The 22,968-nt window shown below is 43.5% G+C and overlaps 1 protein-coding gene across 4 annotated transcripts in view; it reads right to left on the reverse strand.

The window, feature by feature from the left end:
- Positions 1 to 22,968, reverse strand: part of Atp6v0d1 (ATPase H+ transporting V0 subunit D1) — a 44,028-nt gene that overhangs the window by 18,756 nt on the left and 2,304 nt on the right. Inside the window, exons 1-3 of one of the 4 annotated variants that reach the window (XM_087594184.1) lie at positions 15,477 to 15,584; positions 13,796 to 13,873; positions 10,667 to 10,932 (exon numbers count right to left, since the gene is read on the reverse strand). The exons of 1 other annotated variant lie outside the window; for it this stretch is intronic. The gene's annotated coding sequence lies outside the window, so the exon portion shown is untranslated. Of the gene's footprint in view, positions 1 to 10,666; positions 10,933 to 13,633; positions 13,874 to 15,476; positions 15,585 to 22,968 lie in introns of those variants that run through there. 2 more of the 4 variants (XM_087594183.1, XM_087594185.1) reach the window with 2 other exon arrangements.

A 22,968-nucleotide genomic window follows, 5' to 3' on the forward strand; every position in this document is an offset into this window, starting at 1 on the left:
ATCATGGAGCTGTATGCTGTCACATGGCTGACCTTCACAATGGTTTAACTCAAACTGTATGGCTGTTTTTCCTTTCCCATTCTCCTCCTCCAAGCAGCTACTGAGATTTACAACTTGCTTGCCCTGGGGTTTTTCTTTGAAACTCTAATAAAATTGTCCTCTTAAATAAACTTTGGCTTTGCTTGACTTTCAAAAAGAAAGAAAAAGAAAGATTATTAATGCCTCTGAAATGGTTTTTGTGGGTATGAAACAAATGGTTAAAAATATGAGCAATCCCACCTAAAAAGTACTAAAATGAAGCAGATTTTATCATGTCATATTCATGCCCTGATTTATAGATTTGTATCTACCAGTAAACACGCTACTACTGGGGCCTGGAGGATCAACATGATGGGCAAGGGGTTCTGGTCCAGGACCACCAAGTTTCCAAGCATTTACTACAAGACATTCTAGAGCTGATAGCAGCTAGGCCAAGCTGTCCATTTATCCATGTAGCCATGGTAGCCAGCCTAAAACTCTCTTCAGGCCAAAAGACTTCCTCTTTAGCTCCCACAGCTTGAACCTAGAGACCAAGACAGAGGCACAGGAAGGCTCCAGGGTAAAACTCAGTTCTCTGACTGGAGTGTCTCCTGTCAGTAGCCCCATCAGTTCCTAGAGTATTACCTACTTGATCCCCCTGATCCTTCATGCCCAAAGCAATGAGATCCAGGCCTCTGAACATTCTGCTCTTCTGAGCCCTGACACATGCTCTGGGAGGATTCCCTAGGCCAGCTATCACCTCCCACTGGGGATCACGATGATAAGCTCTCCTCTCAGGCAGAATGATATGTCCTCTATCCCAGACTTTGCCTTTCATCACAAAACTTCTCTCTGGGAAGACTAGCTCAGCAACTTCCCCAACTGCCAAACACTTTCTCTTTAACAATCAGTTAGTCTCCACCAAATATCTGGTACTCCAGTGAGAGTTTTCACCTTGGAAGGCCTGGACATACACAGGCTATACATAGCTTTATGCTGGACCTCCCAGGCATGTCAATTTCAAAGGCTAATCAATAAAAGCCAGAATCTTATCTAGAGTCTCACAATCAAGAGTATAGAGAGGCTTGGATATCAAGCAGTCCTGGTGGGACTGTCAGTCCCACATCAGCTCTCTTTTGTTTTCTAAGTCTCCTTGACCACATTGGTAGAGCAGGCCTTTCAGGTATAGAACCAGTTGTTCAAATATCCTTTAAAACCAGAAGAGTTGACCATTGGCTTGCAGACCCCCTGGACACTCACTGCCCACTTGTCAAAAGCAGGCATAGGCCCATACTATCATGACTCAGTGACAAATCCCGCTAGCATCACTTTTGACACCAAACACTACAGAAACTAGAAAAGTATGCTTGGAGTCAAGCAGGACAAGGCTAGAGTGCTCCTTTGTTAGCCCCACCCCTGGGACTTCACTCGGGCTTCAGAGCAGACAGCTCTGTGTTTCCATCACTGCATTCTGCTGACACTGCATCAGAAGCCATGCTCTGAGCACTACTGGAATGCAGGCGGCTGGGTGGTTTCTGCTGGAGTTTGTCGGATCAGAACAAACCCGGGAGACTACTGAGAATCCTGCCCAAGGCTGGAAGAGTCTGCCTTACCAGGAAACTCATTTTTAAAAGCCCCCAGAGACAATGTCAAAGGGCCAGTTCCAGACCACTTTCTCTGGCTAAGACCCACATTTTCCTGTGACCCAGAGAAATGGAACAGCCTGCCAGCCAAGAAGGCAACTAGAGGGAGGGAGACAGGCCGATTCCTTAGCTCGCCCACGAGGGGACCACACAGGGCTTCTAAACCAGTTCTGACCCTGCTGGAGAAACCTGGCGCCCAGACACAGTGGCTGGCAACCCTAAGCCCTTCAGACAGGCCTGGCCAGGGCTAGGACAAGCTGGGTTAGGATTCTCTCTCCTCAGCTTCCTGCTATTTCTGAAGGCTGTGGAGGAGGGGATGTGACTGGGAAAAGAATATCCAAGCATAGGAGAGGTCTGGAACTTATAGATGCTTCATGAGAGACTTAGCCACCTGGCCCTAGCCCAGCTCCTCAAGGGCACCCGAGAACAATGGGTCTACATTTGCTATGGGACCTGGGCTCAGCAGTCAAACGGCATCAGTGACAGTCCTTGACCAGACATGCCTGGTTTGAGATATGAGCTGTATTCTAGTGATAGCAGACTCTGGGGACAACTCTGTTCTACCCACAAGCCCAGCTGTCTACCTCAAATTCTATCAGTGGCCCAGCACCAAGTGTCTAGACAGTTTGGGATCTCTAACAGAGAAAGACTTCCTTAGAGGCTGATTCTCAAGCTGAAGAAGATGCTGCTGCTATCAGGAAGTTCTTGCTTTAGTGTGAGGCAAACCCTAGCTCAGAGGAGGCAGATTAATTCAGTTTCTAGTCTTGCTCAAAGTCCTGGGCTTACTCCTCCCTACCCTACACGTCCAGAACCATCCCAAACCTCCTATGGTTCCTAAGTTCCTGTGTTAGATGATCTGGCAACTATCCCCATGAACTCTAACTCCCAGTTAGACAAACACATCTACACCAAACTCAGAGTGAAGGCATCCAACTCCAATATGTCACTATCACCTTTCCTCAAGAAGCTCTGTGGCTCTGAAGCTACAACTGTTTCTCCCAAAAGCCCCAGATGTCCTGCCCTCTGCCCTTATACTGCTTTGGCCCTTGACTCTTCGAATCCCTGACTTAACAGTGCTACTCTTCTGACAACAGTCACCTTCTTATCATCCCAGCAAATGCTCTAGGAAAGTCCATAGATGACCTTACTAAAAAGCCCTTGAACTGGAGGGTTCCTCAAGCCAGGCCAGGAAGACTGAACAGGAACACACACCCCCACCCTAGAAACCAAAAGCCTCTGCCCTCCCTCTTCCACAGGACAGCTCTGTCATCCTTGAGTTGTGTGTCAAAGGCTACTGTCCCAGTTCCAGCCAAGGGCTCTTTGAAGACCGGGAAGCCTGCAGCCTAATACCCACCTGGCACAGCTATTCAGCTTATAAGTCTACCCCAGCTTCAGACTAGCCTCATAGCTTCCATCTGTCCTAAAAACACTCTTGGTCATCCCTAATCCCCAGTTGTCTCTTTCAGTAATAAGGGTCTGGTCCCTGCTAACACTACTGACCCTATCAACTGACCCCAGCCAGACTCCTCAATAGTACAGAACCATGTCCCACCAACCATAACCTGACCAGAGTACTCTCTGCTCTGTATGATAAAATATTGCCTTGGGAGTGACTAAGCCAAGCTGTATGAGATGGAGTTAAGCAGCCCTGCCCCCACCCTCTTCCTGAAAGCATTCCCTAAGCCTGCCAACTCAAAGGGGATCTTTCAGGCCATTCAGCTGGCTCCCAGGGGCAGGTAGCACATGGCCTCTCCAGCCTTTACAACAGTTCTCCAAGAACTTAGGCAAAGAGGAATTCCGGATGATCATGGCCAATGCCAAGGGGTTGGTCCCACATGCCTTAGGGAACAACACACTAAACAGGGTAGCCCAGTTCTACACTCATCATGGCCTCATGGTCCACATAGGGTTCCTGCTGGCCAACTGGCCAGAGTAAAGTATAAAAGGACAGTGTGTTCCCAGACTTCACTTCTGCTTTTCCAGAGGTTACTCAATGACACTCTCCTGGGGAGCTCAGGAGTTTTCAGGAATTATATGAAACCAGATACTAGAACATGTTCCATAGAGACTAATATGCCAACCTTGCAAAGGTGGCTAGGCCACTGGCCTGTTGGGTCCAGGTGAGGAGTTGACTTCAAAGGAACAAGGATCCACTTCCAATGTTATTACTTCTAGACATTCAAAGAGAGAAGACACAGGATGTCCCATCTGGTGATACAATAAAGCCTGTGCCACCCTAATACTGGATGAATACACTGTGCCAAAACCTCCTCCCTAGGCTCAGGGGAGTTTCTCAGGCTCGTGTCAGCTCTAAAACAGATGTGTGCACTGGATGGCTGGATCTGCAGGGTCAGAGGGCCACATCTGGAACACAAGCGTGGGAGCCTTTGCATGAGAACTATTAACTCTGAGTTTACCTAAGGCCCTAGCACAGACTGAACATCCTCTCCAGCCTTCGAGCCTCTGCTATGGCTGAAGGTACTCTGAAAACTCCCAGGTAACACCTCTGTATTTCAACTCTTTCTGCTAAATGTCAGTTTTCTCCCTCCCCCTTACCACCCTACCTGTTCTTCCTTACCACCCTAGACTGTCAAAAGCCCTTCATCCTGGATAGTGAAGGTACACCCTTCCTCCAAAAGCTGGTTTATGATTCCAGTACCTTTCCCTCTATAGACCTACTTTGACAAACCATTTGTTTCAAAACACCACTATTTAGCTCAGCGGAAGAGCGCTTGCCTAGCGAGCGCAAGGCCCTGGGTTCGGTCCCCAGCTCCAAAAAAAGAAAAAAGAAAAAAGAAAAAAGAAAAAAGAAAAAAAAAAAGAAAGAAAAAAAAAAACCACTACTATTTGGACAGAGAAAAGGAAATTGTGTGTGTGTGTGTGTGTGTGTGTGTGTGTGTGTGTGTGTGTGTCACACACGCACACCTGCCTGCCTGCCTGCCTGCCTGCTGGCCTGTTTAAATACACAGCTTGCTGTGTAACCCAGGGTGACCCCAAACTTAAAACCCTTCTGCCTCTAAATACTAGGATTATAGACAGGTACATACCTACCACCTTACCTTGGCTCAAAATGAGAAAAATCTGAGCTTTGGAGCCATACAAATGTGAGTTTAAATCTTGTCCTGAAACTTGGCCCTGAGTATTTATAGTGCATCTGTACATCCAGGCTCTTGGCAAGCTGCCCAGCACTTGTACTGTGTGCCCACTCCCACCCTCAGGGCACCTACACAAACATTACATTAAAGTACTGGTATATAGAAAGATATCAACATAGCACAGTATACACCATCTTTTCCATCAGAAAGGATGCCATGCCACACGGAGCTTCCTAATGAACACTCACAGCCCAAGAGTCCCCACCACTCCAACTGAGGCTCAAGCTGCCCTATTTAGCTCTCCAAAGAATTCCCCTGATCCTCCTTTCATGGTCTATAGCAATCCTTCCTTCAGGCTGTGCAGTATGTCCTCCATGTCACCACCTGCATGGATCTCTATACCACATGAGCATGCACACACACCAGCACAACTCTACTATTTACTAGAGATAGAAGAATAGAGCTGGCTCAAGATCTGGGATGCTTGACCCATAGTCCATGTGTTACTTCACCTATCAATAAGACCATACGGAGCTCTGAGCAGCCCAGAAATCTGGACAGACAAAGGTTATACCCTAACTCTGGCCCCCATACTACATCCTGGGCTTCCCTAAGCTACAGCCCCAGAGTCTTGGGGGCAAACAGAAGGTAGAGTAGCCAAGTGCAGCTCCTGCTCTATGGGAAGCCCCAGGACCTGATAGGCCATCAGAACCTGGAGTCTACTACTACTGGCATAGGTATACACAGTTATTGGGTTTCAGTTGGGTAAGACAGAGCTCCTGCAGGGTAAGGACAGGAGTGATCCCTCCTTGGTCTCTGGACCTGAATTTTATTTCATGCTGGAGGCTTATATGTTAAGGTGAGGCATTGACAGCAGGGGGTAGGGCTAAACCCATAGAAGTGGTCCAGATGACATTGGTGACACCACCCACCAACATCAAACATTGGTGGGAAGATCATTCCCCATGTCCAAGAGTCATCAGGATGTCTGCCCCATGTTAGCCACCCACTCCCAGCTTTGGGACAGGTGGCAGGTGGCAGCAGAGCCACATTTAATTACCCACATGATCTCAGGAACACCTCGTCCCTGTAGCTAGGACAATGAAAGCATCTCTCATAACCCATGAGGAAGTCAACTCATCTGACAATCAGGAGGGTGCCAGTCAGGCAATAGCTTCATGTGCCAAAGGGAGGGGCAGAACTGGTTACTGCTGCACCCAGGGCAAGTTCCAAGAAGCTCTCCTCTAACTGAGTGGTAATCCAACAGGATGGCCTTCATCAAGTTATTCCCTCTTTGGTCCTAAGACTTCACAGGACTGGTATGACCCAAAAGACACAAAGCTTGCAGAGTAGCTTCCTTGTGTTTCCAACCACAGCCTCGCCTCACAATCAAGGGAACTTACCCTGGGAGTTGGGGACCACACCTCTTCTGCTGCTACCATGCACTTTGGCCTTATAAACTTTCTTCTTTAGGTTTGCTACTACAGTTATAGAATCTGCACAATGGAGTAAATCTGGGGCTGTAAAGAAAACTGTTTATACTCCTCAAAGACATGAATTGTCTGAGTGTGAAAGAGGTAAAGTGGTCTGACTTGGCTAGGTGCCAGGCAGCCAAATGAAGACTACCAGTAGCAATGAGCTGTCCTCAAATGCTAGACATGTATGTCCAAGTCTAAGTCCTGGGTTTGCTGGACCATAGCACCTGGGTGATCCAGTCAGTCCTCGATGCTGTGTTCCTGTTCCAATACGGACCTCTGGAAGGAAAGCTAGGGCTAGCTCAGATGGAGAAGGGTGGTTTTAGGGCTATCATCTTTGTTCCACTATACCAGAATCCTGGCAGGAGCATCTTGTCAAGTTCATGGTGCTCAGAGACAGCCCAATGGAGAAACATAAGAAAAAAATATTCAGCCAGATAACAATGAAGCACATTTTTAATTCCAGTATACAGGAGACAGAGGCAAGCTGATCTTTCTGAGTTTGATGTCAGCCTGGTCTACAGAGTGTGTTAGTCCCAGGACACCAGGGCTACACAGAGAAACCTTATCTCAGAAATAAACAAACAAACAAACAAACAAATAAATAAATAAATATTGCTTTGGCCTCAGCCTTATGGGTAGGCTCAAAGGATCAAGCCTCATTCAAGGATGTGAAGACATTACCTTCAGCAAAAAACTCCATTCCCTATAGCTCATGGAAACTGCACAGAGTAGTTCAGGCCAGGGGCAAAAGTTGATTTACACCATTCATATGTCTTGCAGAGCCAAGAGACTTGGATCAGGCGAAGGTGGCAGCATGCAGCAGTAACTATGCAGACCTTTCACTCACCCTGCCTTTAGCTTAGCCCCAATTACATGTCCACTCAAGGACACAGTAAGACAGTTGTAGGGCAGCAGTAAAATGCTAGGCTAGATGTGATCAACACTATGGTCCTCGCTGGACTCTGGCAGGGCAGTGGTTCCATGCTTAGGGAACTTCATAGTTTAAAAGGTAGATTCAATGGCTCACAGTTAAAAGCATTGTTGCTCTTACAGAAAAGTTAGGTGCCCATCATCCACATCATGTGGATGTTACTACCTGACTCCTCTGTACTCCATGGGTACCTGGACATACATGCACAGACACGTGCACATACACACACTCTCTCCCTCCCACCCCTCTCTCTCTAATAGAAGTTAGATCCAAATGATGGAAGCAGCTACTGTAGAGATGAGGAACACAGTCTTGGCAGTGGCTGAGAGACCATCCTACTCTCTGTGCCCCCAGGCCCAGCCATGTGGAACACAGTTTGAAACTTAGTGGGTGGAGAAAATGAATGAACTGCCACATGTGACCTGGAAGCCTCAGGGTCCTATGCAGCAGATCATTGCATCTCACCTAAATTCCTCAACTCTCAACTCATTAACTTTAATCTAGATTTCTTCTGGCAAGGCCTGAGGGATTGGCAAGAGCCCCAGGAGCAGAGATTCTTTCCACTAACCACCCCTTACTGAGTTAGGGGCTAGATAAACACAGGTATAGCCCAGGGATCCTTGAATAAACATTAAATAGTAAATGAAAGAAAAAGAAAATGTAGAATAATTGGACCTGAAGAACCAAAACAGGTGTCAGAAGAGTATGAGTAAGCCTTTTGGCTTTATCTGGGACCTAATTTCTCAGATAAAATAAGAAGGTTGGAACCTATCTAGCTTTGCCACATCCTTGTCTGGTCAGGCCCAGGTCACTCTGACACCCTGTAACACAACCTTTAAAGGCCACTCAGAGGTTCAGGTTAGATTGGTGGCCTAAACACCAGTGAAACAGTCTTGGCAGGACTAGTAGTAGATACAGGAAAGACACTGGGGAAATCTAAAGCCTTCAGGATACAGACAGCAACAAAAGAGAAGAAAGGGAGCCTCATCTACCAATCAAATATAAAGTCTTAATTGAGGTCAAGTCCTGAATCCATTGCCTGAAAGTCCAAAGCCAAGTCAAGTACCCTTGGCTAGACCAGGCAGAGCTGGCTAGGAAAACAGTGTCCAGCAATCAGTCAGGGCTTTTCCTCCCAGAACCTTTCCTCTGCTGAAGTCAGCCTATTTGTCCTCAGATGGTCAGTCCAGTTCGGGCCCCCATGTACATCTTCATAGTCCATCATGGAAGCTACAGGATGCTGGGTATGGATAGGCAGAAAATCCATCTAGGTTATGAAATAGCAATCTAGCTAAAGTGATCTTTCATTTTCCTGTCTTCTTAAAGGGAGCAGGGAGACAAAGAAGTCAGCCTTATAATACTGGCTAAGCAGAAGCAGTGACCTCAATGGAAAAGCATTCAAATGAGAGCAGAAGGGGAGGAAAAAAAGAATTGTCCATTACCTGTTAATAACCCCATTCTTGGTATAATTACAGGGCCAACACTGCTTACTTAAGAGTTTAGTGCCATGCTTAGTTCTCTCTCAGAGTCACTTACACATATGTATATGCCACACACATTCCAAAATGTACTTCTTAGAGTTCCAAAGGGGGCTGAAGAGAGTCTACACTATGGATGAGCTCTGGGTAGATCCAACAAGGGGAGAACCAACAAGGGTGAAATGCTGATTAAGGGTATATTTCTAGGAGCCTGAAAAGCAAGGTCTCAGACCCTGGGGAACCTCAAGCTCCTACTTGAAACCCCCAAGATATCTTAAGAGCTCATAAACTAGTACACTGTAATGGGTGTTGTTCCAACTCTGAGAGCTGAGAGACGATTGGGATACAAGTAAATGCAGATAGTGTATTAGTCAAGGTTAGAGCATCCTATATTAGGCATCAGGACAGAGAATGAATATCAGAGAATGTCCTCTGGTCTTCCTATGCTTGGAAGATGGGACACAGAAGGAAAAGAATAGAAACAAATAGGAAATACTAAACCCTATACCTAATCTGAGAGGCTAATTGTGGATTCAGAGACAGAAGTAGAGCCCAGGACAGAATCCTAAAGGACAGCAGCCATAGACAGGTGCTGTGCACAGCATAAGCATGTCGGGCATCTACGGGCTCTCAGAGGCAGAGTAGTCCTAATGCGCCCTCTTGTGGCCAAAGGAATGATGGTTTATGGACAACCATGAGGGGATTGGCTCTTGGCAAGAAAAGGGTGCTCCAGCTCCAGTTCCCACTCAACACATCCTTCCAATTTCATCATGTCTCAGACTCTTGGCCTCCATCTCCCCCAGCCATCAGCCCCTGCAGGTGTGAACCTGCTGACACCTTCAGAGAGGTGAAAACCTGTGTCATAAAAAATGGAAATTTAGGGGTTGCGGATTTAGCTCAGTGGTAGAGCGCTTGCCTAGGAAGGGCAAGGCCCTGGGTTCGGTCCCCAGCTCCAAAAAAAAAGAACCAAAAAAAAAAAAAAAAAATGGAAATTTAGGGGGTTGGAGACCAGTTTAAGGCGCTTGAACTTACGGAGGACCCAAATTCAATTCCCAGCACCTACATGATGGGTTACAATCATCCACAATGTTCAATGGCATCCAATGCTCTCTTCTGACCAAACATGTACATGATGCACACATGTACATACATGCATACATACATACATACATGTAAAACGTTCATACACACTTTTAAGAAAATAAATAAAAAGAGGCTAGAAAGATAGCTTAGCAGTTAAGAACTCTGGATGTTCTTTCAGTGGAATTGAATCCCAGCACCCACATGGAGTTCACAAGCATCTACAACTCTAGTTCCAGGGGATCTGATGCCCTCCCTTTTCTGGCCTCCTGAACCACCAACCACACCTGAGGTAGTACACAGACAGGCATGTAGGCAAAACAGCAAAACACATAAAAATTAATAAAGGAGTGAATGAATTAAAAAACAATGAAAATTTAGATCAGAAGTAGACATGTGTCTGGAAAAGCCAAAATTCATATGAGGGTGGTATGAGTCTGACATGAGAAACTGGTCTTACATCGGCATAGACAGTTTTCTAAGGGACAGGTTAACAGGATGTAGAGGGAAGCTTGGGTACCCTCAGTCTGCTACACTCTTGTTTTCTAGCCCAGTTAGACCCTTCCAAAACTTGAATTCCCTTTAACCCTCAGAATTGTTTTGTCTCTCCTGCCACTTATTACTCAGAAATAGGATCTGTAACACTGTGACCCCTTCAGCATGTGGCCTTAGCTTTCTCTCCCCTAGATTCAAAATCTTAGTATTCTGCTAAGATCATTATGGGCCTATTATCACTCGTCCAGTCACAAAAAAATGTCTATTGAACATCCATGCTGGTTAGAGATGCACAGTTAAATCTTTAAAAAGCAACAATTTGCAAGTGAGTGATTCCTGTGTCACTTTACAGAGGCTCAGCATCATATAACCTAGCCTGATGAAGAACTCGAGAAATTCTAGTATTCAGAATTCTTCTAGCCCTGAACCTAAGCAGGCACAGGTGACTTACCAGAGGGTCTATTATAGCATTTCTTTGTATCTGTTTGTCCTTTATGTAGGCCCTTATATGAGCTGGATTATAGTTGGTTGTTTGAGCTGTAAGCTGAATGAACCAGGATGCTGCAGCAGGTACCCTCCATCAACAGAAGAGGTGACAGGGGACTAAAGACAAAGCCATTAGAGACAGCTCTCAGCCCTCAGGGATGATGGTTCAGTTCTTCATCTCATGTCTACTTGCTCTTATGCAGGAGACACGTTGCTGTTTGATATCACCACCTAAGAAAGCGGAGACAAAACTTCATAGCAAATGCCTACAATCCCAGTACTTAGAAGGCTTTGGAGCTACTTAGTGAGACCTTGTCTAAAAATAAAAACAAAACAAGGAAACCAGGAAAGGTAGACTATTGTTATCAAATGCACTCTATTCAAGAACATTTAAAATAAGGTATCAACAACAGTTCATGGTGGTTTATCCCTGTAAACCCAGTACTCGGGAGAATCACTGCCACTCTAAGTCCAGCCCTGTCTACAAAGTGAGACCTTGCTTCAAAAAACAAACAGAAAAATAATAAGGTGCTGAGGTATTTCCCTCTCTGCCTTAGTCTAGAAAGCCCTAGTCTACGGGCTGCTGAATAACTAGCATTTGCCTATTTTAGGTAGCTACCTTAAAAATCCCAGACAAGATTTTAGGTACTGGTTCCACATCACAAACCAGGACCAAGAAATTGCTGAGTAAATCCAAGAACAGTGTACTATCACCTAGCAGAGCCAGTCCTGACGTGTCCTCCTGGAGCACAGCCTGTATTTCACAGCAGACCATAAACAGCTTCCCAGATAAAATCAAATGAAAATATATACTAGCAAAATGTAATCTGAAGGGAAATCAGGAATAGGGATGGAGAAGGAGCAGCAAAAGAAAGAGAAAATGGATAGACAAGAAGGAACTTGCCCAGGGCAGCTATATCTGGGCAGGGACCCTGAGACTCTAGCCTGGGATTCATGAGGAGTCTAAGACTACGCCCTCAAATATTCCCTAGATTCTGATACTTCAGGTATCAGAAAAAGAAAAAAGGCTTGACAGGACCAACCTCAGCCTCAAACTAGCCCTATAATGCTGCTGTGAACCAAAGTCTAGAAGAGATATGCCCCAAGCTCATCAGCACAAGTCATAGTTTGGATGACTACAGAATGTCAGTACCTCGATGCTCTAATTTTCTCAAGTGTCTTTACTAGACACTTTTTCAATATTTTGGTTTTTTCAATATTTATTTATTTATTTATACTTTACATATAGGGGTGTTTTATCTACAAGTCTGTCTATGTATTATGTACCTCCCTTGTGCTTGTTGGGTAAGGGAATCCCCTGGGACTGGAGTTACAAAACATTTGTTGAGTTGCCATATGGGTACTGGGAATTGAACCTGGGTCCTCTAGAAAAGCTAGTGTTCTTAATCACTGATCCATCTTTCTATCTCTGTTCTAAGTTTTTCATTCTTAAATTCAAACAGTGGAAGAAAATATAAATTAGGCATTGAAAACTTTCTTCCCTCCTAGCCTCTCTAATCTCTCTGCCAGAGGTTATAACTCTGGACAGTGTAGGGCCTTTGCTTCCAAATGCTTGTTCAGGTACATACCTTTCAGTGTTTGACTACAGTGGGATCATGCCATGCTCAATGGCTTACAACTTTGCCCCTAACAATATATTTCTAAATCAGCACTTAGAAAGCTTCCTCTAGTGTTTCACTGTAAGGGCACTGCATGGGTTATCTAACCACGTCAACCACACTAATGAATAGATCACTGGTTTCAGTAGCCTCTCTTAATAACAAGGTTGCTCTGTGCTTGCTACCGTATGCTCAGCTATAAGATTTAATCCTATAAATGGGGTCACAAGGTCTTACAGTACATATACAGGCAATGTTTTGACAAGGTGACATTCTGCCTACCAGACTTGGTGATACACATCTGGAATTTAAATACCTGGAAGATAAAGGCAGAAGGATCAGAAGTTCAAAGTCATCCTAGTCTATATAGCAAACTAAAGGCCAGCCTCGGCTACATAGAGAGAACAGACCATCTCAAAATCCAAAAATAACCAACAACAAAAGCTGTGTGTGACCAGGCAGTGATACATGCATTCAATACCAGCACTGCACAGGCAGGTGGATCTCTTAAGTTCAAGGCCAGCCTGGTCTAAAGAGTGAGTTTCAGGATAGCCTTAGCTACACAGAGAAATCTTATCTAGAAAAACCAAAAAACAGAACAAAACAAACACACAAACTGTGTGTGTGTGTGTGTGTGTGTGTGTGTGTGTGTGTGTGTGTGTTCACATGTATTAGAGAAACAAAACCAACCACACTGAGAGATGTCAGCAATCTAGAGGGAAAGGGGAACTCCAGCGTGTTTCTCTCTCTGCCTTACTTGCTAAATTAGGCTGCATGCCAGATGTCCTTGTTAGGCTACATTGTACACATTCAGCCCACAGTCACCATTCTTTAGTCATCTAGCAAATGCATGGGCAGGCCTGGGCTTCTAAGGCAGGGTGCCCTGGCTGCAAGCCTAGAGGTGGCTGAGCACATCTATCTCCTTCCAGTCAGTGTTCTGATGACTTCCAGACTAGTGATTTAATTTAGTGCTACTTCCCCACATGCCTATTGGACTCCTCCCTCACACATCTAAGAGGGAACACCTCTTCTATCATTCTAGCCACGCTTAAGCCTGTCTTCCCCTCAGGGTTCCTTCACCTTAAAAATAGCTCCAGGGCTCACCCAAGTCTTTCCTGAAGTCAGACACCCAACTTCCAGCACCTCTTCCCCGATATCTAATAGAAAGTAGATTTTATCCCTTTTCAGATCTCTGACCCAGTCCTTCATCTCCTTAAGTGTCATGTCACCCAAAACCACCAGCCCATAGTTGACTCCTGAAAATCCAGAGCTCCAAAGCAGGTTTCTGTTTATATCATACAACTAATCCCTACCTCCTCCACAACTCCCCCCTGCTTCGTCCAGAAAGGGATCAAGTTCCTGATGGCTCACAGCTGCTTTCTGCCTTCCTGTAACCTCTATCCCCAATTTAGAGGTCTCATTCTCTTAAGCAGAAACAGCAACAAGCAGCAGACACAGCCATCAATGATCCATACCAGCTTTTTGATCCTTGGCCACCAGTGTCTCTTCATATAGTGAGGTCATTGACCAAGGCAATTGGGACAATACAGATCCTTAAATAAAAGAAGGAAAAACTTGAGGTATGTTTGAGGCTCAATCATTCACTGACTCATGTTTATTCCCTTCCCTCCATAGTGCAGAATGTCCATAGGTTACTGCCTTCCGCAAACATTTCTCCAATGTCCCACCTCTATTGTGATCACTAGATTGTTAGAACTGTGACATCTCTACCTTTGGATCATATCTAATTCTGATGGATTTAGAAGTGAGCTAGTTTAAGCTATACTTATTTCTAAATTCTAAATTCTGTTTAGTCTCCTTTGGCAAAACAAAGGAACTATGGAACACATAAATATTTTCACACAAAATGATATAAAGAAATTGCTAAGCATGGTGGTGTACACCTTTAATCTCAGCACCTGGGAGATAGAGGCAGGTGAATTCGAGTTCAAAGCCAGCCTGGTCTACAGAGAGAGTTCCAGGACAGCCAGGGCTAAATATTATCTCAAAAACCAAAACAAACCAAGCAAACAAAAAGAAGTTATTTTGGTTTTGTAGTTTTGGTTTTGTTCAAGACAAGGTCTCCTTATGAGCCAAAGCTGTCCTTGAACTCATCTTCCTACCTCAGTATCACAATTGCTAGGGTGAAATAAAAGGCATGTCCCCTCCCTCCGCTGTCCACATCTCTTCCATAGCCTGAGCAGTTTTCAGTAAATTTCAGTACTGAATATACCTATTTCAAAACTCATCACAATTTTAGGACATTTTTACCACCCTAAAAAGAAATTCACTCACATATTTATCCCTTCCCCACAAGTACCCTGTGCCTACCGAATACTAAATGCTGTTTTGAATTTTGGCATCTTGGGCACACCTGCCCTAGGTGAAGCCTATGTGATAGTTTTGTACCACTCATTCAAGACCCCACCATGACACCTGCTTCCTAGTAACTAAAGAAAGAATGACAGTGAGAACACTCGACTAGTCACTCAGCAACTAGCTCCACATTAGTAATTCACAAACATACTGAAGAGCCATGATCACCTCCCCTGGTGTCACAAGTTGTCATCACCTCTTATCAGATGCCTATAAGAACCTACAGACTGAGGCTGTAGAGTAGGCTCAGAAGTTAAGAGCACTTGCTCTTGAAGAAAACCCAGGTTCAATTCCCAGCACCCACACAGCAGATCATAACCACTGTAACTCCTCTAGAGGACCCAACATCATCTTCTAACCTCTAAAGGCACCAGATATGCACATGGTATACAGACATACATTTAAGTAAAACCCTCATACACATAAAATAATGAAATGTATCTTTAAAAGCAGTCTCTATCACAAACCTACTTTCCAATTGCAGTTACCTCTAAAAGTCAAGTTCCATACTCCAAACTCAAGGAAAAGCCCTCTGGATTTTGCAATCTTTCAAGAGTTGATCTCTGTCTAACTTTCCAGCCACATTCCTAGCCTTCCAAACAATTCATCAACACCAAATAACTTGTGACTAATGGAAGACAATATCAACATTTGTACCTTCAGTTTTATAAAACTGCTCACTAGCCCAGCCTAGAGTTCTAGGATCACGGGTTGAGGCCAGCCTGAGCTATATTTCAGACCCCCAGCATGCACATAAAACCATGGCATGATATTACACACCTGTAAACCCAGCTGGAGAAATGGGCAGAGAGCAGTGAACCCCGGTGCTCTCTATCCAGCCAGTGCCAGTATAGATGAAATGGCAAGTTCCATGTTCAATGAAAGCTCCTGCCTCACAAAAACATAAGACAGAGAGTGACAGAGGGTGATACCTGAGTTGACCTCTGGTTCCATGCATGCACAGGTGAGCAAAAATATTCATAACTCACACATGCCATATAGCTACACACACACACACACACACACACACACACACACACACACACACACACACGGCAGCCAAGCCAAATAAACTCCTACTAAGCAAAAGACAATATTAGTCTGATACATCTAAGCTTAAGAAATAAGATCCATTAATGTGTTTATATGCATGTAGTGTGCATGCAGATATGTATACATATGGAAACCAGAGGTCAATGTCAATTATCTTCCTCAGACACTCTCCATCACTCTCCATCGTTTTTTAGTTTGGTTTTGTTTGTTTGTTTGGTTGGTTTTTTGAGATAGAGTTTTCTCTGTGTAGCCACAGTTGGCCTGAAATTCACTCTATAGACTGGCCTAAAACTCAAAGATCTGCCTGCCTCTGCCTTCCTAGTAGTGAGACTAAAGGCATGGGCCACCACCACCCTGTTCCTTCTTATATTTTGATACTCTCACTGGCCAACAAGCACCAGGGTCCACCTGTCTCCTACATGTCCCACAAGCACTGGGGTTACAGATATGCACTGTGAGTCCTGCTTTTAAATGGATGCTGGGAAGCTGAAATCAGGTATTCATGCTTTCTGGTGTCTCAGGGTTCCTACTGCTGTGATAAGACATCATAGCCACGGCAACCTGGAGAGGAAAGGGTTTATTTGGATTATGCTTCCACATCACTGTTCATCAACAAAGGAAGTCAGACAGGGTAGGAACCTGGAGGCAGAAACCATGAAGGAGTCCTGTTTACTGGCTTGCTCTCCCTGGCTTGCTCACCCTGCTTTCTTACAGAGCTTAGGAACACTAGCCCAGAGGTAGCTCCACCCACAATGGACTGGGCCCTCCAACATCAATCAAAGAAAATGCCCTATAAGCTTGTTGCCTGCAGCCTGATCTTATGGAGGCATCTTCTTAATTGAGGCTCCCTCCTCTCTCATGACCCTAGCTTATGTCAAGTTGACATAAAAACTAGCCAACACATGTGGCAAGCACTTTTACCAACTGAGCAGTCTTCTAAGTCCCTCATTAGTGTTATGACAAACAAACCTCATTAGTATCTTTGAGTAAGGCTCAAGGACTCATCGTTCATCCATTCATCCATTCATTCAATCATTACTGAGAAAGGGTCTCAAAGATCCTACACTGGAATTGAACTCACTACATAACTAAGGGTGATCTAGAACTTCTGATTTTCCTGCCTTTACCTCTGCATATACATATCACCATATCCTGATTTTGTGATCCTGGGAATCAAATCCAGGATCTTGTATATTCTAGGCAATCACTACCAATTTAATTACATTTCCAGCCCAAGAATTCATTATTTTAAAAGCTAGTGAACGTGGGACCTACTGTCTCCTATATAGTATAAACTTTATTTCTGAGTAACCAAATAGTTGATAATTAAAAGCTCCCAATACCAAGAGTGGTGGGGCTCACCTTTAATCCCATCATGCAGGAGGAAGAAGTAAGAAAATCTTTTGAGTTTGAGGTCAGACTGGTCTACAAAGATAGTTCCAGGACAGCCAGGGCTATATAAACTTTTTTTTTAGATTTATTTATTTATTATATATAAGTACACTGTGGTTGTCTTCAGACACACCAGAAGAGGGCATCAGATCTCATTACAGATGGTTGTGAACTACCATGTGGTTGCTGGGATTTGAACTCAGGACCTCTGGAAGAGCAATCAGTACTCTTTTTTTTTTTTTTTTTTTGGTTCTTTTTTTCTTTTTTTCGGAGCTGGGGACCGAACCCAGGGCCTTGCGCTTCCTAGGTAAGCGCTCTACCACTGAGCTAAATCCCCAGCCCCTGCAATCAGTACTCTTAACCACTGAGCCATCTCTCCAGCCTATAAACATTCAAACATTCAAATATTCAAACAAACAAATGTTCTCAGGCATAGAACTATTCATGCAAGCAATTGTAGTAAAAACAGAGAGTATCAGTTACTCTTTGAATATGAACTATCCTCTCACAGGCTCAGGAACTGATAACCATCCCTAGCTAGCAGAGGTGTTTTGGTGGTGGTAGAAGCTTAAGAAGAGGGAACTATCTGAAAGAAGTAGGTCAATGAGGTTGTAGTATCTTTGAAAGCTTTACCGTCTTGATTGCCTTTGCTTCCTGACCACCATGAGGTAAGCAGCACTAATTCTCCATCTTTAATGACTTTCCTCGGCACAGGCCCAGAAACAATGGAGCCAATTTAAAATGCACTGAGGCTTCTGAAGCCATGAGCCCAAAACCCTTCCTCATTTAAACTGTCAGGCTTTTGTGTATACCCCAGGGGTCAGTGGACAACTTTACCCCATAGGAATGCTGAGATTATAGACATATATTAACATACCTGGCTTTATGTGGGTTCTAGAGACTCAAACTCAGGTCCTCACACCTGCTTGAAAAGGGATACCATCTAACACAATTTCCATCTTGCAGCCCTTAATAAAATAATGGTTTTGGTAAATAAATGCCAATGATTTCTTATGTCACAAAAGAGGAATAACTAGGCATTGGGGGTTTCCTAATGGAAGTGCAAGTCCAGGTGCAGTGGTGCATATCTCTAATCCCAGCACTCAGAAAGCAGGAACAGGCAGACCTATGTAAGTTCAAGGCCAGTCTGGTCTACACAAGTTCCAGGCCAACCATGGCTCCATACCAACACCCTGCCTCAAAAGAGAAAGAATAAAAACACAAATTACACATACATATGTAATTATACAGACACATACAGATATAGATCTATAAATCATGGTGTTCTGTTCCTACAATCCCAATACTTATGAGGCTAAGGAAAGACAATTATGATTTACAAGTCCAAGAACAACCTTGTTGTCATTATATAGTAAGACTTTGCATCAAAATAAATAAACAAGCAAAAACCATAAAAACCAAAAGGAATGCAGTCAGAATCAGAACCTAATCAAACATCTAGATCTAACTATTGATTTACGGGGCAAAAAGAAAGAGAAAGAAAAAGGCTAAAGATGTGGCTCAATGGTAGAGTGCCAGCTTTGCATGCCCAAGGCTCTAGGTTCAATCTCCAGTATCCATTCCCACTTTCTCCCCACCCCACTCCCCAAAAAAGAAAAGAAAAACAAAGGACAGGGGCTAGAAAATTGGCCTTAGCAGTTAGGAGCACTAGTTGTTCTTCCAGAGGATGGAGGTTTGATTCTCAGAACACACGTAGTGGCTTGAAACCATCTGTAACTCCAGTTCCAGGGGATCAAACACCCTCTTCTGGCATCTGTGGGAATGCTTGTGGTACACAGACATGCAGGTAAAATACCCACACACATAAAATTTGTGTATATATGTGTGTCTCTGTGAAGGTTTATACATGTGAATTCAGTCCCTGAAGAGATCAAAAGAACTCTCCTTGGAATGAGAGTTAAGAACACTTGGCAACTGCCTGATGTGGGTGCTGGGAATTAAACTCCAGTGCTGAGAAGAGTGACTTGTGCTCTTAGTCACAGTAATCTCTCCTCCCTTGATTATAATAATAATAATAATAATAATAATAATAACGATAATGATGATGATAATGATAATGATAATATTTTTTTCTTTTTTTTTAAATAAATTCAAGGGGCAGGCAAACATATATAGCTGAAGTACAATGAGCAAAATTGAGATAGATGGAAAGCCTATTAACCATTGGCTTTAATTGGTTCAACCTCTTCATTAAATTAGAAAGACTAGAGACAGATAATATACTAAAATATTTGAGTGGCTGGAGAGATGGCTCAGCAGTTAAGAGCACTGACAGCTCTTCCAGAGGTCCTGAGTTCAATTCCCAGCAACCACATGGTGGCTCACAACCATTTGTAATGGGATCAAATGACCCTTTCTGGTATCTGTTGTCTGAAGAGAACAACAGTACACTCACATACATAAAATAAATAAATCTTAAAATATTTGAGCCAGACATGGTAGCTCACAGCTCTCAACATTAAACTGGGATGAGAGAGATCAATCTGTAGCCAGTCTGGGCTACATAGGGAGTTCCAGGATAGTCAGGGATTATAATACCCCAACTGGATCAACAAGACAAATCACCACTTGGCAGTGGCAGCACACACCTTTAATCCTAGCAGTTGCAGGGCAGAGGCAGGAGGATTTCTGTGAGTTCAAGGCTAGCCTGATCCACAGGACAAGTTCCAGGACAGCTGGGGCTGCACAGAGAAACCCTGTCTTGGGGGAAAAAAAGAAGAAGCAAATCACCACCCTAAAAACAATTTGAGAGAGTTCAGTGAGTAAAGACATTTGTTAAACAAACCCAGATTTCAAGGTGGAAAGAGAAAACCAACTCCTGAAGGTTATCATCAGAGAGACTTCCACATAAGCATATGGCTGAGTGTACCTGTACCTCATACACATACATCATACAGATAACACCCCCTAAAATTCTTGAGAGCATCAGGACTGAAGTGTGAGAGTGTGTGTGTGTGTGTGTGTGTGTGTGTGTGTGTGTGTGTGTGTATCCTGATTAAACTTTTAGAACTTTTAGCTAGGCATGGTGACCCACAACTTCAATCCCAGCACTCTGGAGGCAGAAGTAGAAGGACCTTTGAGTTCTGAGGCCAGGCTGGTATACAAAAAGAGTTTCAGGTCAGCCAGGGCTGTTATATATAGAAACCCTGTCTCAAAAAGCCATTCATAAATAAATAAATAAATAAATAAATAAATAATAAAAACTAGAAGCAATCATAAACCTAATACTAAGTACATACATTTTAAATTTTCTTTAATTTTTTAATCTTTTAAAAAACTTTTTATTACTTTATTTTATGTGCATATATTTTGCCTGCATATGTGTCTGTGAAGCACATGCATGACTGGTACCCTCAGAGGCCAGAAGAGGGGTTCAGATTCCCTGGCACTGGAATTGCAAATGCCTGTGAGCTCCCATGTGGATGCTGACCACTAAATACATATTTGATTATATTAAACTATTATGGGTGTTTTCTTTTGTTTGCGTGTTTTTATGCAGTGTCTTATGTATTCCAGGATGGTCTTAAACAACCTACATAGCAGATGGTGATCTTGAATTTCTGATTTTCCTGTCTCTACCTCTAGAGTGCTGCAATTATAGAGGTGAGCCATTAAGCCCAGTTTTGCAGAGCTGTGAACTAAAGACTTTATAGATAATAGGCAAGCACTCCACTAACTAAGTTTACCTTCTTATTTCCTCTCTCACTTTTGTTTTTGAGACAGGGTCTCAGTATGCTGCCCAGGCTGTCCTCACCACCAGTCTCTCAAATACTGGGAGTGCAGGCCTTTGCCAATTACTGGTTTGTTTAATTTATATGGTACAAATGCTACATGTATGCATAAGTGTGTGAGAGTACAAATGGAGACCAGCCTTGATGTCAGGTGTCTTACCACTCTCCAATTTATTTCTGAGACAGGGTCTCTCACTGACCTCAAGTCTCCTTTGCCTTAAGACACTGTCTTTACTTCCTGAGCCTTGGAATTACACTTTATGTGGGTGCAGTCTTTGCATTTGCTGGACAAACTATATCCACTCGAGTCATCTCTCCAGTCTTTATTACTTTTTAAAATAATAATAATTTTATTCCATTTTAATGTCATGAACTTTTTCAGAATTATTGAGATATTTGCAGATGAAAAATCTAGCAATAGCAGTCTGAAGCCCAGGCTTTTAGTATCACCTTCAAAAGCATAGAAAGCAAACCTTTGTGCAAAGGAGGTTTGGGTAACTGTTTCCTGCTTTTCTATTTTTTTTCATGTTATTTTATGTGTGCGGGTGTTTGCTTGCATGTATGTTTGTGTACCATGTAGATACAATGCCCACGGAGGCCGGAAGAGGGTGTTGGATCCAGTGGAAACTGGAGTTACAAACTCTAGTGAGCCATGAGGGTGTTAGAAATTTAACCTGGGTCCTCTCGAAGAACAGCCAATGCTCTTAACTGCTGAACTATCTCTCTAGCCTCTCCTGATTTTAAAAGCACCACCCTGAGCCTGGCAGTGGTAGCCAGGTCTTTAATCCTGGCACTTGAGAGGTAGAGACAGACAGATCTCTGAGTTCAAGGCTAGACTGATCTACAGAGGGAGTTCCAGAACAACCAGGGATACACAGAGAAACCATGTCTCAAAATAAAACAAACAAATAAAAAGCACCACTCTGTGAAGGTCAGAGGACACTCTGTGGGAGCTGGATTTTCTCCTCCTTTTATGTGAATCCGAAGGACTAAATTCAGGTCATCTGGCTTGGCAGCAAGTGCTGAGCTACCTCGATGGCCTTCTTTCCTGCTTCTGATAATGTTCTGTCCATAAAAGTCCTGAATATCTCCAGCATACAAAGAACTGGGATCCAAAACATATGTCAGGAAATTTCTAGAAAAATATCACTGACAAATACCATAGAGTTATGATTGAATGGAGGAGACAACATTCTAGTCAACCATGGCCATCTTTTCAAAGAGGAAGTTGGCTGTCAGGTATGGAACTCACACCTGTAAACCCAGCATTTAGGAAGACTTTGCTAATTCTTTTTTTTTTTTTTTTGACTTTGCTAATTCTTGACAAGCCAGGGATATATCGTAAATTCAAAGCCAACCTTGGCTACAAAGTGTTGGCAAATTGCCCCAACAAACAGAGATAGATAATATTTAGATAGATAGATAGATAGATAGATAGATAGATAGATAGATGATAGATAGATAGATTTGATTGATTAGATAGATTAGATTGATTGATTGATTTGGTTGATTAGATAGATAGATAGATAGATAGATAGATAGATAGATAGATAGGATGAATGAATAGGGGCTGGAGAGATACTGTAGCAGTTAAGAGCACTGGCTGGTCTTCCAGAGGACCTAGGTTCAATTCCCAAACCCACATGGTTCAGACATCTGTTACTCCAGCTCCAGGGGACACAACTTCTGCTATGGTCTCCAAAGGCACCCCAACTCATATGCACATGTCCACTCATACATATGCACATTATCATTTAAAATAAACACAAAAGTACAAAAACAATTTCAGCTATTTAGGAAGCTAAAAGGAGGACCACAATATCAAAGCCAGCCTAAGCTACAGAGTACAGGCCAGCAAGTGTAACTGAAAAAATCCTGTCTCAAAACAAAAAGGCTGTGGCTACAGTCCAGAGGTTAAACCACTTGCCAAGTGTCTATAATGCTTAACTCAGTGGGAGGAAAGAGGTGGTGGTGGGGCAGTGCTTAATGAGTGAAGAAGGAAGCAGAGAGAAAAGTAAGTCAAGTGACAGACAAATTAAACTAACAATTACTGGATGCTGGTCTTATCTTTAGTT

This window comes from Rattus norvegicus, chromosome 19 (genome assembly GCF_021556685.1).
Source record: "Rattus norvegicus strain SHRSP/BbbUtx chromosome 19, alternate assembly SHRSP_T2T, whole genome shotgun sequence".
NCBI lineage: Eukaryota > Metazoa > Chordata > Mammalia > Rodentia > Muridae > Rattus > Rattus norvegicus.